The sequence below is a fragment of the Oryctolagus cuniculus genome, chromosome 4, assembly GCF_051225735.1.
Source record: "Oryctolagus cuniculus isolate XC-2025 breed Fujian yellow rabbit chromosome 4, ASM5122573v1, whole genome shotgun sequence".
In the NCBI taxonomy this organism is placed as follows: domain Eukaryota; kingdom Metazoa; phylum Chordata; class Mammalia; order Lagomorpha; family Leporidae; genus Oryctolagus; species Oryctolagus cuniculus.
The window spans coordinates 74,886,233-74,902,982 of NC_142870.1; the positions used below are offsets into that span (position 1 = coordinate 74,886,233).

At 40.8% G+C, this 16,750-nt stretch overlaps 1 long non-coding RNA gene across 3 annotated transcripts in view; it reads right to left on the bottom strand.

Moving 5' to 3' along the window:
* Positions 1 to 16,750, bottom strand: part of LOC149127011 (uncharacterized) — a 552,476-nt gene that overhangs the window by 472,981 nt on the left and 62,745 nt on the right. For 2 of the 3 annotated variants that reach the window (XR_016232097.1, XR_016232096.1), the window contains exon 1: positions 5,845 to 5,993. The exons of the other annotated variant lie outside the window; for it this stretch is intronic. This is a non-coding gene — a long non-coding RNA (uncharacterized LOC149127011). Of the gene's footprint in view, positions 1 to 5,844; positions 5,994 to 16,750 lie in introns of those variants that run through there. 3 annotated transcript variants of the gene reach the window in all.

A 16,750-nucleotide genomic window follows, 5' to 3' on the forward strand; every position in this document is an offset into this window, starting at 1 on the left:
TTTGTCTATATCAAAGGGCATAACCCTGGCTACACAACAAATATCTCATTACCTGGCTGCTCCTCTCCATCACAAAGCGAATTAATCAGATAATCAGAATCTGTGGGAATGGGATGCAGGCCAAAACAATTTTTAAAACCCCCAAGCAGATGCTTTCATTGTCCTGACAATGTGAAAAATCACTGATTTCTGAAAACAAAAAGTAGTGAGTTAATTCATTCAAAACTCAAACCAACTAAAAGCACCCAAGGGGATTCAGGAGCATTCCAGGGTCCACCTTGACAGTTACAAACTGACTTTGTCCACCTTGACAATTACAATAAGACTTTGTCCACCTTGACAATTACAACCTGACTTTGGAGAGAGCATGCCTCCTCTCATTTCTCCGTTTCCTCAGGTGTAATATCAGAGCAGTCTCTCTCATGTAAATAATGGAATGAGTCCTTAAGAAAATAGGAGCAAACAGAATTCAACAGCACAGTCAAGGATGACACATCACAACCAAGTGGGATTTATTCCTGTAAGGCAAGGATGGCTCAATTAATAAAAAATAGCTATAATCTCAGACCACAGCAGGAAAAAAAAATGATTATCTCAATTGATACAGAGAAAGCATTTCATAAGATTCTACATACTTTTACAACAAAAACCCTAAATAAACTACTAATAGAAGGAACCTATCTCAGTACCATAAAAGGCCCATAGCAAACATGGTGAAAAACAGAAAAGTTGTTTCTCTAAGGCTGGGAATGAGACACTAACGGTCACTTTCACTATTTTCATTCAGTACAATAATGGAGTTACTAGCCAGGAAAATGAGGCAAGGAAAAGACATAAAAACCATTCAATTAAAAAGAGTTAAAATTAGCCCTGTTTACAGACAATATGATTTTAACTGTAGAAAACCCTAAGAATCCCAGACAATCTATTATAACCAACTCAGTAAAATTGCAGAATACAAAATCAACATGCGAAAAATCTGTTGCATTTCTATTAACTAACAATAAACAATCTGAAAAAGCATTTAAAACTGCAATGCCATGCACAATAGTGCAAAAAAAGACTAAAATATTTAGGACTAGAATTAATCAAAGGAGAAATACTTGTGCCCTGAACATGTTAAAATGCTTCTGAAAGAAAACAAGGGCATAAATGAAAACATGTCTCACGTTCATGATTTGAAAACTTCATATTTCTAAGATGTCAGTATAAAGTCATCTGCAGATTCAATCAATTCCCCACCAAAATCCTGGGGAAATCTTTTTTTCAGAAACAGAAAAACTCCATCCTAAAGTTTACATTAAACATCCCAGGACTTCAAATAGACAAAATAATCTTGAAATAAGAACCAAAATACTTAGAGGCTTCATATATCCTAATTTCAAGTCTTACTCCAAACTACAATAATCAAAACAGTGTGGCATGGGCATAAAGAAAAATAAATCAATTAGGATAGAATGGAGTTCAGGAAAAAACCCTCATCTATATGGCCAAACAATTCTTAATGAGGATGCCAATATAATTCAATGGGGAAAGAGTCTTTTCTATGAATGGTGCTGGCAAAACTGTATATCCACATGCAGAACAATGAATTGTATATCCACCTTATACTGTAGATAGAATTAACTGAACCAAAAAAACTCACTGTAAGAGTGAAAACTATAAAACTTTGAGATACAAAAATCAAAGGAAAACTTTATGTAACTGTATTTGTCAATAATTTCTTGGATATGCTACCAAAAACATAGGTAACAAAAATAAAAAGACAGAAATTGGACTACATTTTCTGTGTGTTAAGGGGACAAAGTCAATGGAGTGAAATGGCAACCTACAGAATGACAAATAGATTCGTAAATCACTTCTCTGATGGAAAGTGTGCAAAATATACTCAAATCTATGAGACAAAAGATAATTTAAAAATACCCTGTCTGGCACCGTGGCTCACTAGGCTACTCCTCCACCTAGCGGCGCAGGCACCTGGGGTTCTAGTCCCGGTTGGGGTGCCAGATTCTGTCCCGGTTGCCCCTCTTCCAGTCCAGCTCTCTGCTGTGGCCAGGGAAGGCAGTGGAGGATGGCCCAAGTGCTTGGGCCCTGCACCCCATGGGAGACCAGGATAAGTACCTGGCTCCTGGCTTCGGATAAGCACAGCCTGCTAGCCATAGTGGCCATTTGGGGGGAGGGGTGAACCAATGGAAGGAAGACCTTTCTCTGTCTCTCTCTCACTGTCTATAACTCTCTCTGTCTCTCTCTCTCTCTCTCTCTCACTGTCTAATTCTGCCTGGCCAAAAAAAAAAAAAAAAATACCCAAAGAAACTGAATAAACATTCACTCAAAGAGGAGAAACCAATGGCCAGTAAACATATTAAAAGCTGCTTGACGGGGCTGGTGCTGTGGCGCAGTGGTTAAAGCCTCAGCCTGTGGTGCCAGCATCCCACGTGGGCACTGGTCTGTGTCCCAAATGCTCTTCTTCCCATCCAGCTCTCTGCTATGGCCTGGGAAAGCAATAGAAGATGGACCAAGTACTTGGGCCCCTGCACCCAGATGGGAGATCCCAAAGAAGTTCCTGGCTCCTGGCTTCAGGTCCACACCAACTCCTGTCGTTGTGGTCATTTGGGGAGTGAATCAGTGGATGGAAGATCTTTCTCTCTGTCTCTCCCTCTCTCTGTAACTCAAGCTGCTTGACATCACTAATCACTTGGGAAACACAAATTAATCTCACAAAGACATAACACTTCACACCCATTAAGATGGCTATGATTAAAAACTCAAACAAAGCAAAAAGAAAATATTGACAAAGATGCAGATAAAGCTGAAAACTTTTGTCTGTTTGTGGAAATATAAAATGGTGGTAAATCTGCTATAAAAATGGTACAGTAGTTCTTAAAACAATTAAATATAAAACTACCATATTGAGTTGGGTATTTGGTGCCCAAAGTAGGTTAGTTGCAGCCTGGGACTTCTGCATCCCATATCAGAGTGCCTGTTTTAGATCTGTATCCACTTCCAAGCCAGCTTCCTGCACACCCTGGGAAGCAACAGATGATGGCCCAAGTACTGGGGTCCCTGCTGCCTATGTGGGACTCTGGGACTGTATTCCTAGTTCCTGGCATCTCTGGCCCAGACTTTGCTGTCTCAAGACTGAATCAGAGATGACAGATCTATCTAAAAGAAATGAAAGCAAATATTTGCCCATCTATGTCCCTGGAAGCATGACTTCCAATAGTCAAAATATGGAAGCAATCCAAGTGTTTATCAACAGATGGATGGATAAATAAAATATAGTAGATACATACAATAACATTATATGCATTATTTGGCTGGCACCGCGGCTCACTAGGCTAATCCTCCGCCTTGCGGCGCCAGCATACCGGGTTCTAGTCCCGGTCGGGGTGCCAGATTCTGTCCCAGTTGCCCCTCTTCCAAGCCAGCTCTCTGCTGTGGTCAGGGAGTGCAGTGGAGGATGGCCCAAGCCCTTGGGCCCTGCACCCCATGGGAGACCAGGAGAAGCACCTGGCTCCTGCCTTCGGATCAGCACGGTGCGCCGGCTGCGGCGGCCATTGGAGGTTGAACCAACGGCAAAGGAAGACCTTTCTCTCTGTCTCTCTCTCTCACTGTCCACTCTGCCTGTCAAAAAATAATAAATAAATAAAAATAAAATAAAAAATTAAAAAAAAATCTTGAGGTATTTGCATTAAATAGGAATAAAATTCTGATATATTAGGAAAATCATGATAAATTAAATAAACCACTTGCAAAGGACAAATACTGTATGATTCCAGTTAAATGATTTTCCTAGAGTGATCAACTTCGTAAAAACAGAAGGTAGATAGTAGCTGTCATGAGTGGAGTGGGGCGGGGGGAATGGGGAGGGACAATATAATGGGTATAGTGGGTACAAGGCCTCAGTTTTGTAACATGAATAGAATGCTATAGATGAATGGTGGTAATGGCAACACAGCAATATCAATGTATTTAAAAGCCACTGACCCGTACACTCAAGAACTGTTAAGATAGAAAGCTTTATGCAATGGAGCATTTTACCACACTTAAAACAATACAGTGTACATATTCTGTCAAATTAGCCACACTCTCTCAATAGCGAACATGAGTAACTACTATGTGGCAGCTGTTACAACACAAGCGCCTCTATCCTGATGAAGATGAACACAGCAAACCAAGCTTCTATATTTCATCGATGTGAGGGAAAATGAAAGTTAACTTGAATTTCAAACGGATTATGTTAGATATTGCCAAAACACAACTGCGAGCTGAGATTTCTGTTGTCAGTTTAGTGTGAATAAAAGGACTTTGTGCAGAATATCTGTAATCTAATGTGGTGATGCTATGCACAAGTGGTTTGTTTTTAATATGCAATATAAAAACCACCCTATTTGTAAGTGGAACAAGGCATTATTCTGACTTGTATGACATAGAAAATCAGCTAAATTGATAATATTTGATAGTCACTAAAACAAATAACAACTAGTGTGCAACATCTTTTACTTAAAACCCATACACACTGGGTCTAGCAATGTGGCACAGCAGGGGAAGCCATCACCTGCAATGCCAACATCCCATATGGGCGCTTGTTTGAGTCTCAGCTGCTCCATTTCTGATTCATTCCCCTGATAACGCATCTGGGAAAGCAGTGGAAGATGGCCCAAGTTCTTGGTCCCCTGTGCCCATGTGGGAGACCTTGAAGAAGCTCCTGGCTCCTAGCTTCAGCAGGGCCTGGCCCATCCCCAGCCATTGCAACCATCTAGGAAGTGAACCAGTAGATGGAAGACCCCCCGCCCCCCACCGCGCGACTCTATCTATCTTTCTCTCTCCTCTCTTTCTGTAACTCTGCCTTTCAAAGAAATAAATATTTAAACACATACACAATTACTCCACTACAAGAAAACAAATTTCTGCCTTTGAAAGTACATTGCTGAATGACATTTAGGTCAATGATAGTCAAAATGATTATAATCACTCAGAACTCCTCACTGCTGTTACATATACCAGCTAGCTACACCAACTACATTAATGAAGGTGTTCATTCTAAACAATACAGGAAAATTGCAAAAACAAATTATTATGATTATTGAACATTAGGTCTTTAAAATAGATTATTCCATGGCAAAATCCCTACAAGTTGGTAAGTACACAGCCATGGCAGAAAATTCAAAATCGGATACACACACACACACACACACACAAACACATACACAATACATAGACATCAGATTTCTCCTGAGTTTCTTGAGGGTGGGGATACCATCTTGTTCTCTGCAAGATCTCCTGCATATAAATTGTCATATAGCAAGTGCATAATAAGTAATAAAAATGAAAGCATGTGTGTAGTTCTTTCATTGAGATTCTTTGGTCAGATATCCTAAGTAAGGCACAGATAAGACACAGGCACTTACAATGGATCAGAAATACCCACAGAAGGGAACCAGCACAACACTTTCCTCCTCACCAGATGAAGCACATCTGAGGGAAATAGCTCTGATAAAGCACAATGTTTGGGGACTGCAGTCATTCCACACCAAATCTGAGGCAATGGGTAGCAAGACCAACAGGAGGGGCACAAAAGTACTCCAATATAAAATGAGCAGGAAGTGACAAGCAATTTAAATGGGCTATTTTCAGAAAATCAGACAGGCAAGTGGCCACTACAATGTAAGGGAACACCTGCCACTAAATTCCTGGAAGAAAGCCTCACTCCAGGGAGGCCCAAGCTCCAAGAGAAAGAGCAGCAAAGCAGAAAGGGAACCAGGGTCAACACAACAAACTGGAAATTTCCATTTCCACATCATGAGGATGAGAGTGGTAAGAAAGATGTTCGGTGCCGCTTACCAAATCCTACTGGGTCTGGAGAGATTTACACTCCTCTTCTGTCTGGAACAAAGGATAAGTCCAGGAGCCCTGATGGGTTCCAGTAACAGCACTTACGAAGGTCAACGGGAATCAGAGACTGGCAGAATGGATCTGCAACAACCTGCATCCTCGTCCTGGCCTTTGTTCCCTTCAACACCATAGATCATCTCTACGCTTCCACTTTAGACTTCACAGAGTGGATCTTCAGCTCAATCCTAATCAGGGAAGTGAAGCTGGCAGAGAAGGTAGAACGGTGGAGACCAGGCACCCGCAGATGGAACGCACAATGGCAAAATTTGTGCCACAAAGAATCGTACTGGCAGCACACTTGGAAGACATGACCTGGTCACCTCCTGGAAAAAGGACTCCACTGATTCTTTTCCCCTTGCTTGCTACAGTAATGAAATATCACTCATCTCTGTTGAATGGTCAAACAGTGCAATCTTAGTTGGTTTCTCTGAATTAACAAATTGTAAGATTCTCCACTCCTTTTCAAGGGTAGCTTGGAAATTAACAAAAATAATAATATAGAATAGTAATGATAAATAGCTTTTTTGAGGACATACTAGATACCCTTTGCTTGTCACATGATCTGATTTTTAGATATTGCTAGAAAAACTCTCATTTAGTTTATTCCTAAACCATGGCACATAGAGCATAAGTGATTTGTGCAATGCCCATCCCCAAGAAATCTGGGATTCAAACTCATACTGACTCTAGAGCCCTTGCTGTAGGCCACTGAATTTACTGAGCTGTCCTCATTGACTTCCATCTGCCATTGATAAACCTGTAGCTTCTGAGTGTGATCTCTGATGTGGTACAAGCTCTTTTAAAAACATCCATATCTTTTGAAAACAGACATGGATGAGAAACTTAGCTATCAACTTTTCCATGCAGCTTAGCAGGACGCAGCACAGTTTTAAAAAGGAACAGTAGTGGACTCTGATATATGTCCACATACCCAAAGCAGAGGACCAGGATTTCCTCACATTTTACCCAAGCTCCCTTCTCCATGTGAAGATAAGTGCATTTCAACCAGTTTCAAAGAGAAAATGATGAGTGCTGGGCAAATAAAAGGCTAGTGAGACTTCCGACAGGGCTTTCTTAGAATGCTGAGACACAGAGACCTTTTGAAAGGTAAGTGGTTCAGGGGGATTTCACTCTACCTGCTAACTCACACCCATGCCCTGAATCTACTTTCTACAAAGTCTACTGAGAGATATCTTATTTATCTCAATACTAGATGCTCTTCAAATCTTACTCTCAATCCCGTATATTGATTAAAATATTGTGTTTGTTTGATAAACATATCAGAAAAGCGCAATCCTTTGTGGCTTTTTGTGTTTTAATTAGTCAACTATTTCTATCAGAAATGTGGCAGAGCAGATTAGCAAAGGCATCCTACTGTGTAGCTGTAACTAGCTTCAGTTGTGGACTATGAATTGAAAAAGAGAAATACAGATGCTCCTCAAATTCTGATAGGGCTATATCCTGATACACCCATAGTAAATGGAAAATATCTTATGTCAGAAATGCATTTAAAACACCTGACTTGCCAAACACCATATTTTAGCGAAACACTATAAAGCGCAGCATCCGATGCTTACCCTTGTGAGTATGTGACGGAGGGCTGCAGATGGTGGCCACTGCTCAGCATCACTAGAGAGTATTATATTGTTGGGTGCTAGCCTGGGAAAAGGTCACACTTCAAAATTCAAATTTGTTTTCTACTGAAAGTTTATTGCTTTTGCACTGTTATAAAGTTGAGAATATCATAAATCGGAGATAATCTGTACAGTAATCCTAAAGCCACAAGTAACTTTAATGACCAGAAGTACATTTTGCAACATCAAAATCCAGAAATGAACATTGAATACCCCTTGCAAAAGTAGGTTTTCCTATTTAGAAGCTGATCAACAGGCAGCATTGTGGCACAAGAGGTAAAGCCACCACCTGCAATACTGGCATCCCTTGTGGGGGCACCAATTCATGTCCCAGCTTCTCCACTTCCAATCCAGCTCCCTGCTAATAGCCTTGGAAAAACAGCAGAAGATAGCCCTCCTAGTTTTGTACCCCTGCCACCCACACAGGATACCTGAAAGAAGCCGCTGGTTCCTGGTTCCTGGCTTCAGCCTGGACCAGTGCTGACCATCGCAGCTATATGGGGAGTAAACCAGTGGATGGAAGATTTCTCTCAACCTGTGTGTGTGTGTGTGTGTGTGTGTCCCTCTCTCTCTGTAACTCTGACTTCCAAATAAATTAATAAATCTTTTTAAAAAGATTGCCTATCAACCAATAAGAATTTATCAAGTGTGACTGCATTCTCCATACAACACTCTACTCAATACTACATCTGCTAATACTAAACACATGACATACTGCCATGGTTCAGACAAAACCACCCAGCTCCCTGCTCTAGGAGATTTTATCATCTCTTGAACGGAAATGTTGATAAAGTTTTCTTCACTGGTGAAAATTTTCTACAGCAATATGGTAAATAAGAGTCACATGTAGTCAGTGAAATCTAAGTTTAAATTAATTAGTATTAAATAAAGTTAGAAACTACTCTAGTCAAACTAGGTGCATTTCAAGGGCTGTATAGCCAAATGTGACATTTAAATTGAAAATTAATAAAAAATAAAGATTGAATCTCTCAAGCCATACGAATCACACTCTGAGTGCTTTAGTTGCCACATGCAGTTCACGGCAACTATGGTAGCAGAAATAGAGAATGTTTCTTTAAACACAGAAAGTTCAATCGGATGGCATTTCACTAGGAAATGTCAGCAGAGGAGCAAAGCCTAACGTCCTCATTTTTAAGAAGTATTACTTTCACGGGCCGTATTAAATGAAATCAGTCATTAAGAACAAAAAACAACATACAAGAAGGCTCTGTTAGCTGGCGCCGCGCCTCACTAGGCTAATCCTCCGCCTTGCAGCGCTGGCACACCGGGTTCTAGTCCCGGTCGGGGCGCCAGATTCTGTCCCGGTTGCCCCTCTTCCAGGCCAGCTCTCTGCTATGGCCAGGGAGTGCAATGGAGGATGGCCCAAGTCCTTGGGCCCTGCACCCAATATGAGACCAGGATAAGTACCTGGCTCCTGCCATCGGATCAGCGCAGTGCGCCGGCCGCAGCGCGCCAGCCGTGGCGGCCACTGGAGGGTGAACCAACGGCAAAGGAAGACCTTTCTCTCTGTCTCTCTCTCTCACTGTCCACTCTGCCTGTCAAAAAAAAAAAAAAAAAAAGGCTCTGTTAAAGAAAGAATTGTATCAACGAAAGGCAAACTACATATATTTAACAATATCCCTATAACTAGATGGATATTTGATCTTAAATTGTCTTTGAATTCATATATGACTATCATACTGTTAAGCAATTCTTTGGCAATTGAGGGTAAAGTATTAATTACAGAAAGTTTCCACTTGAGAAATTTTCTATGAAAAGAAATTCTTAACTTTGTGGTCAAAGGCAATCAGTGTGGGTTGAAGTAGCCAACTCTTGGGGAAAAACTGAAATTTAGGATAGCAGAAACACCATTGAGGTAAATCATTTTGCTCCAGCAGACCTCATGGTGAAATTTATTTCTTCTTGGTAATGCACAAAGAAAGTCAAGTGTGGCTTGTATCAGTGGGACTATTTAAGCTGATGCATTAGAAGACTAGCAGTGGCTTTAACCTCATTCTAGCTGTGGGCCTATTGATGTTCTCATTAAGAAATAATATTCTCAGTGATTTGAAACTCATCATAAATATTTAAGTGGTATTACTTTTAAAATGAGAGCTTCTTCCCTGCCCTTCATTCATGAAAGGCCCTCAACCATTTGTGAGTATGTTTGCAAAGAGAAGCATTGCAAGTGTGCCCACAAGGACGAGCCCTTAATATTCAGGTACATCTAAGACTTTCTCCATGAAAACAGACCACAGGAACTGCAGATTACACGTGCCTTCAGTAATGTCCTGTTTGTACACCAAATGAAGGGTATCTGTAGCTGCAGTGGTGTTTTTGGTACCATCTTTAGAACTCTAGTCTCAATGTCTTCAAGAACACCTAACAATGCAATGTAATTTTTGAAAATTGGCTTCTTCACACATGAAATAATTTAATAACAGTGATAATTATCATGTTAATTAAAGGAAAGAAATTCATTGAGCAAAACCATACTAAGTTCTGTCGTTATTTTCATCTATTTAGAATTTGTGAATTTAGCAGACAAAATCCTGGTTTCTATAATGCTCCATCCTATGTCTCAGAGGAATGTCCTGAGTGCGTACCACCTACCTCAAGGACGGAGACTTCTGTTGTCATTTTTAAAAAGTGCTAAACAGGCACAATGCCTACCTCCAAATGATGGCTTTCTCTTTTCCTCAAACTCTTCCTTTAAAAAAAAAGTGACATAACCTGGAAGCAGTCCTTTTAATTACTTATTTTTAGAATTTTCTTGAAAAGCAGTTTGACAGACAGATATCTTCTATTCCTTGGTCCATTCCCCAGATACTCACAACATCCATCCAGGCTAAAGCCAAGTTTCTAGAACTCAATCTGGATCTCCCATGTAGATTTCAGAGACCCATGCACTTGAGCCAGCATCTGCTGCTCCTAAGGGTGTATATTAGCTAGAATTGGAAGCAGAACTGGGATTCAAACCCAGGCACTCCAGTGAGAGATGAGGGCATCCCAAGAACTACCTTAACTGTTGTACCAAACACCTGCTCCACCCTCCACAAATTCTTTTCTTATTTTCAATTCTATTTAGCCTTTGCATTACATGAAAATAATGGGTTAGCCTCTGTAATAGACAGCATAATGACCCTCCAAATATGACTAAATTTCTGGGCCCTATGAATTCAATACATGACATTAAGAGACTTGGCAGATGTGAATAAGGTTATAGATGGAGGATTGGAGTTTAACACTTTGCCCAAGCAAGTATAATCTAATCATATGCACCCTTTAGATCTAAGTATCAGTCAGAGAGCTGTGACAAAAAGAGAAAGAGGGGAGATTCAAAGTGTGAGATGGACTCAACCCGCTTACAAGCTTTGAAGATAGTTAAGAAACCTCAAGCCTAGGAATACAGGCAGCCTCCGGAGTCTGAGAAGAGCCTCTGGCACCCCCCAGATGGAAAGCAGAACCTCAGTCCTACAACCACAAGGAAGTTCATTCTGCCAACAGCGCTAAGGAACAGGCTCCCTTAGAGCCTGCAGAGAGGAACACAGTCTCATGACACTTATTTCAGCCACATGAGATTCACACTACACATGATTTACAGAAATAACAATAACAAATTCCTGTTGTTCACACCAAGTTTGTGATAATTTGTTACGGAAGCAGTGGAAAAACAAAACATCCCCTTCTTTCTCAAATTGTCTCATTGGCTGTTGTAATGCAGTAATGCATTTCATCCCACCTCTGCCTCATTGAACAACTTCCCCTAATGCACAAGTAATTCCTAAAGTTTTATTTTTCATCCCTATTCTCCTCCTGGCGATCTGATAAGATTTCATGACTACAATAACCACTTCCTCTCACACAGCTCCAAAAGCTATTCTCTGGCCTCCAACCTCTTTCCCAACTGCCTCGTGGTTATCCTCGCCTAACTCAACCACCGAACCAAAACACTCACTCTGTTCAAAACTGACCGCATTATCTTTTCCTCAAAGACTGCTTCCTCTCCTCGTTGTTCAAATTTTTTACTCATTATCATTCACTTTAGCTAGATTCAAAAACCCCAAATCATCTTCAAAGTCTCCTTATAAACACTACCCACTCCTCTAATTATTTTCCAAGTTTATGTGTATCTTTATTACATATTTCATCTTCTCATCTTCCAACCTGCTGTCTCATCTAGGTTTGAACCATGAAAATACAAACAGCCTCACCATGTCTGTGAGTGAAGGCATTTTGGATACACTCACCTAACCACCAGCTGACCACTGATACATAAAAGATCCCAAATCAGACTCATGAAAGAACTGACGAGCAGGTAAAATGGATGTCTTTTTTAAGATACCAATCTTGAGACTAATTTTTCACTTATAAAAGAGAAAACCAAAATAGTCCAGCTCCTCAATTCTGTTAGGTCTAATTGTTGTAACAAATCCCGATGCCATAGTATTTGTAATGGTTCTGCTTTCCTGATCAGACGTCAACTGCTGCACCTGGCACTGAAATCATTCTGCAAAAATCTGGTTGCAGTCAGCCTCTCCCTACACTCCCATCAACCAAACCCTAGGTTCTCATACTCATCTCTTAGATTCTAGATCAGTATCTTCCTTGCCCAGAATGCAATGCAGCTGCCTGCAAGTGTTCACATAAGTAAACTGGCTTAGGAATGCCTACCACAGGCAGCATCACAGATTACCACAAATAAGAACCTCTCTTTTCTGAAACATCTTCATATTTTATTTGTATTTTTCCTACTTTGCATAACTATAAATCAGTTTCTTTGCAGAATTGGTAACTCCCTGAGAACAGGGTCAGGAACCTTAATGCATCTTTTTGCTCCTCAGCACTCAAGACTGTATCTTTTATATAGTGTGAGATCCTTAAAAGTTTGTGGATTGACTGACTGTTTCAATTAAATATTAGTGCATCTTGGGTGAACAAGAGGAAAAAAATAAGTAATGCCACTAGAATAAAAATTTTGCTCATCACTGACCAAAGGCTCACAAATTATTTGTGAACTGAATGACATGTGATGTTATATGAGCCTTATTTTCAGGGAATATTCATTCCTCGCATACTGCATTTCTCCCAAAATATTTGAATCATTTAGAATTATAATTACAACCTTCATGGTTTTCTTCCCTACAACTCACTTCCTCCTTCCTCTTTTTGTATTACTTTGTTTCCCTAGGTCTTGCTTCCTTTTTCCTGCCCAAAGGCAGGGAGGCTTCTTCAAGGAGGCTGCGTGCTGCCCAAACCCCCAGACCCAGGCCCACAGAGACCAAGGGGTCAGCACAATTATATTAATCTGACCTCTTTTTTTCCAAGTAGATTCATTTCTGTGCCTGAAACCAACAAAATGGTATGTTTTCAGAGTCCTAACCCTTCGGGGGTAAATTTTAATTTAATCATTTAAAGTGATAACAACCATGTTCTTGGTTAGCACAAAATATCTGGGGGATTGTTGCAAATATTTGGTGATACTCACTGAAGAGGGAGGGAGGGAGGTATGTTAGACCAATTGGTTATAAATGAAAGCAATCTTCACAGAAAATTAAAAGCTCGAGCCTGATAATGAACTGATACCCCATAACATGATAATTTTCAAGAGTGCTAGTTAAAAGAATTCACCTATCAGAATGACTTCTTTCTTTTTTAAACTTCTCTTTTTTAATTTATTTTTAAAAGATCTTTTTATTTATTTATTTGAAAGGCAAAGTTACAAAAGAAGGAGAAAGTAGAGCCGAAGGAAGTAGGTAGTGAGAGAAAGAAGGAGGGGTGGTGAGAAGGAATCTTCAACTGCTGGTTAACCCCTCAAATAGCCACAACAGCCAGGGCTGCACCAGGCTGAAACTCTGCACATGTCTTCTGTATGGTTGGCAGAGCTCTGAGTAGGGCCATCCTCCACTACTTTCCCAGACACATTAGCAGAAAGCTGGATCAGAAGTGGAGCAGCCAGGACTCATATGGTGTACCACCATTGCAGGCAATGGCTTAACCTGTGTGCCACAACGCTGGCCCAAATTTTTCCTTAAAAAAGACATTAAAAGGGACTTGTGTTAAACTCTAAATTAGAAACTTGGTACATATTCCATTTAGTATAATGGAAAAAGTGAGGGCCTTTGTCTCAGACACCAGTGCGAATCACAGTTCTATAAGCACTTGGTGGGTAAGTTATTTTTACTCTCTCACCATCCAAGATTCCTCACTGCAAAAAGGGGATAATAGCATTTACCACACAGGGTTGTTGTAATGGCCATTTATACCAACGCAGGAAAACTTAGTCCAAAGTCAGGAAAAGCCTAATGTCCTTGCATTCAGGCACACTGCAAGTGTTTTGGTGCTCAGGCTACAAAGCTTGGGATTCTAGATGCATCTATGTCTCTCCTTAGTGCTGAGTGCCCTACACCTGACTCTTTCAGAGGAGCTAAGGGGTCTTCCCTTGTGTTCTTCTCTTCACCAAACTGGTTTTGTAGGTTTCCTGCTTAGGTAACATTAATGACTGCAGTTCTTGAAATGTGGAAATCACTAATCCCTTTTAGCCTCATCAAGCACAATGCACACTCAAGTTGGAACATTCAGAGCATCAAACCCCCAGTTAGTCTCTTCTCTGTCCTCGACACTGAGAGGCACCTACATTCCCGATCTCAAGAAACTGATAATGTGCAGACATAGCACCTCAAACACCTATGAATCAACAAAACATAAATAACCCATCACACTTGCTGTATCATCCTTACGGTATTATGTGTGTTCTCACACCAGTCACTATCCTATCTCCTTGAAAAGCTCCCAGTACCTCTGAGATAGGGAAGATGGGTGTATGAGTGACAGTAATAAAGCAGAGGAAACCAAAGCCCAGAAGGGCTGAGCAATTTGCCAAGCCCCCAGGAGTACTGTATGGCACAACTCAGACTTAAGCCCTAGGTCTCCAGCGTTCTTTCCAACAGACACTCATCTCCTGAGCCTCCTGTTACCCCCTCCAATTTCTTTCTTAAGGTCTTAGTATGCCCGAGAATAGGACATTATCAGATCATTCACTCATTCAAAAGCATTCACTGAGCTCTTGCCTTGTACAAGACTCTGCGCTGCTCTTTTGTGTGGTGCTGAGATGGCTACAAGAAGCCACAATACCTGTTGAGAGAAGCAGTATCACAAAGGCAGAAGGGGAGAGAGTTTCTTTTATGAGTCCAGAAAGGCTTCAGAAAAACACAGGACTCAGCTGAGACTTTGAAGACTGGAGGGAAGAGTTGGTAAGGCAATTCAGACCCTAGACTTGATCTACAGCTTAATTTTTTTAATATTTTCAATTTCTATTTTGAGTGCCCTCTTCACAGAGGGGAGATGAGTTATTTTCGCTTATCAATGTCAGTCCATCCAGAAGGTTATGGTTAATTTTATGTGTCAACTTGACTGAGCCAGGGGGTCCCCAGATATTTGGTCTGATTATTGTGGGTGTCAGGGAAGGTGTTTCTGAGTGAGATGAACGTTTGAAACAGTCAACTGAATAAAGCAGACTGCTCTTAGTGTGAGCAGGCCCCATCCAACCTGTTATGGCTTGAACAGAACAAAAGTCTGAGCAAGAGAGAATTCTGTCTCTATGCAAGGACATTAGGCTTTTCCTGACTTTGGACTAAGACAGCCTGGAGCACACACCATTGGCTCTCCTGTGCCACAGGCCTGGGTCCTGGCCTGGAAGCCTACCATCAGGTCTCCTAGGCTCCTGCTCACCAACTGCTGATCCTGATTTTCTCAGCCTTGTGGAAAGAATCAGTGAACTAAAAGTTCTGCCTTTTGACATCTAGGTAACTCCTCAGTTTTCTTAGATTTAGTTCTGCTGTAGGCAGAACTTTGGCCTCTATGACAGCTCTATGAAAGGTGTCACTTTCACAGATACACTGTGCAACATCACAAAAGTGAGTCCCAGAGATAGCTAAGTTTACGAATAGGTTGACATTAACATAGGGACACTGTCTTGGATTATCTGAGTAGATCTAATCTGGTCACATGGAAGCAGGGCTCTTTCTGCAGTTTGTAGCGGAAAGGGAAGTCAGAGATTCTAAGGCACAGAAGGATTTGGTGAGCCATTTTTGACTGGAAGATGAAAGGGGCCGTGTGTCAATTAAACGGTGCCCTCAGACCTTCAGCTTCAGGGAACTGAATTCTGCCAGGAAGTTAAATGAGCTTGGAAGTAGAGTCTTCCCCATTTGCTAACCAGCAGCTCTATTGCTTCCTTGTAACTCTCTGGGGAGAGGATCTAGTTGAGCTACTTCCTTCCCTGACTTCTAACCTCTGCCCTAACTGGGCCAGCGGGAGGGAGGGTAATAAATAAAGGTGTTTAAGCCACCAAATCTGGGGCAATTTGCTATGGCAGCAATAAAAAATAATATGGCATGTATATATACTCCTGTGTGTCTGTGTTTATATAATTCATAATGCATAAAATTGTATAACCTTCAGTTTTTATATATGTATCAATATATATGTATGAGAGAATATGTATGTGTGTAAAATTTCATTTTCCATGAACTTTTTGAAGTACCCCATGCGTGTGCATATATATACATGTACATATATATGTACATATACACACATACATGGGGTACTTCAAAAAGTTCATGGAAAATGAAATTTAAAAAAGTTTATTTTGCAACATTTTATTGAAAAAAATAACAATATCAGATTTTCCTTTTATATTCTTAGCGTTATATGTTTTTTCATAACATTTATCATAGTTTAAACAGGGAGATTACCTATTTCCCATAACAATATAAATGCAATGCATAATGGAATTTTGCTTGTTTGCTCCTTGTTTTCCTGGGGCATAGTACAATGCCTGGTACTTAATAAATAGGAACTGAATGGATAAATAGAGACCGACGTACATGTTTTTTTAAAGATTCCTTCTTGCCTGCATATTTACATCTGAAGAGACGGAAATGTTGTGCTTCTGCATCTGTCTAAACAGTAACAACCCTGTTGGAAACAGATAGTGACAGTGTAAGGAGAGAATTAGTGCAGGGTTTACTCTGAAAATAAACTAGAATTTGGGGCCGGCGCTATGGCATAGTGGGTAAAGCTGCTGCCTGCAGTACCAGCATCCCATATGGGCACTGGTTCTAGTCCCAGCTGCCCCACTTCTGATCCAGCTCTCTGCTATTGCCTGGGAAAGCAAAAGAAGATGGCCCAAGTCCTTCAGCCCCTGCACTCACATGGGAGAC